Consider the following 1,959-nt stretch of genomic DNA (forward strand, 5'->3'; position numbering starts at 1 on the left):
CTTGGACTTCCCACAGGGCAGGGAACCCTGATTGCTCTTCGGGCTGAGGAGGGAGGGGGACTTGATTGGGGGAGGGGGAGGGAAATGGGAGGTGGTGGCGGGGAAGAGACAGAAATCTTTAATAAATAAATTAATTAATTAAAAAAACGAACGTCAGTTATAATAATGCATCGATTAAGAAATTGGTTAATGATATTTGTGTGGAGAAACAGTCTTTTATATGGAGAAAGGTTGAAGTTCGCTTTTTTAAATGTGAGGTTATCTTTCCTTCTTACATTTGATACAAGTCACAAATGGATCCAGAAATGACCACAGGCACAAGCTAGCGACCCTATCAGCTTTAGTCTAGGGGTACAGTTCTTTTCTCTGTTTAAATTAATTGTCCAAAGACTATCTGATAGGTTTTTTGTTTCCTATGCATATTTCTCTGTCCATTCAACCATTACAATGATCAAAAAGAAGTCTATGTCTATATAACCTGATGTCTCTCTGATTCCCGAGAGTGCTACAATCCACATTGGAGAAGTGTGTGTGTAAGAGTACATTAATAGATACTTGCAGGCCACACAAGCAAAATAAATTATTGTGGGCCTGAAAACCAGGCATGGCTGAGGAGAGTAATAATTTTCTTAGCAAAGCCGCCTTCTAAAGCGCAGGCCTGTGGGAGCGGTGATGGCGCGGTAAGAAGGGGGTTACTGTACAAGAGCCTCGGGGCCAGAGGCTGCCTTAGATTCGCTCTCCACCAAGTCAGTCAAGCTGCTTGACCCCTCTGAGCCTAAGTAAGGTAAATAATATCTCACAGAGTTGTGGTAAGATTAAACTGGTACAGAGCGCTAAACTACATTCCAAGCACTAAACTAGAACAAAATTTCATTTTAGGGAGTCAGATTGCAGGATTCTGATGTACCCTCAGGTTCTCTGATTCGAGGCTACTGCTCAGAAAAATCCCTGTCTGTAAAAAGTTCATACCTATCTGTATGACAAAGCATGGAAGTTGCATATGTCTTGACTGACGGACTTTATTTATTCCTGTGGGTCTCAGGAAAGAAGTGCAACCCATTATCTCCCCGCAGGAGCTCCTGTCCCAAAGTTCATAAGTCAGTGATTTCCAACACGGACCCTGTGCCCTAGAAACACCACTGTTTTCTGCACTCAATGAATCGATAATACCTTTTTACTGACCTTTCTTTGACCCTGAATCACTAAGACTCAACTTGCTCCCAGGGACAAAATCCCATAGTTCCAGAGTGGGCCGCTAGGCGCTGTGTGCCCTGTAGCTGTGGAGGGTCGCCTTCCCCTCCCCCATCTGTGACTGCTCTGAGCTGCTGGCTCCGCCCAAGCCTGTGAGAGAACTGTGAGAGGTGAGCCAGCGGTGGATCCAGGTATTTTGAAGGTCAGCAAGAGAGGGCATCTCACCTTCTCCTGCTTCTTTTCCACGATCTCAGCTGGGACGGGCAATAAGCTTGGAAGCATTGACAAGAGTCAATAATGCCTCTCCCTCCACCACCGCCTTTCCCTTCCGGTGCTGTCCCCCATCCCTCAGCCAGAATGAGCCCACATCTGATGCTCGGAGGTGGGTAACAGGAGCCTGGTGTGCCCCCCCCCCCCCGAGGCTGGGAAAGAGAATAGGTAAGAAGGCAGGGAGAGGAGCCGGGAGGATCTGATAGGCCCTGCTGACTCTCCACCAATGCACTGGCCGCTGCTTCACTCTCAAAGGGAAAACGCAGTTTTCCCTTTTAAATATAGAAGATGCCTAAGAAAAAAATAACTAAACTGCTAAATAGTGTCCCCTCGCCCCTTTCTCTTTTCTCCCTCATACACATCACCATATCAATGTTCTGCTGGAACCATGAACTCAAAGCTGTACTTCTTGATTCATTCATTTTGCATGTATTTATTTGTGTGTTTGTGTGTGTGTGTGTGTGTGTGTGAGAGAGAGAGAGAGAGAGAGAGAGGGGG

The sequence above is a fragment of the Microtus ochrogaster genome, chromosome 8 (genome assembly GCF_000317375.1).
Source record: "Microtus ochrogaster isolate Prairie Vole_2 chromosome 8, MicOch1.0, whole genome shotgun sequence".
Taxonomy (NCBI): Eukaryota; Metazoa; Chordata; class Mammalia; order Rodentia; family Cricetidae; genus Microtus; species Microtus ochrogaster.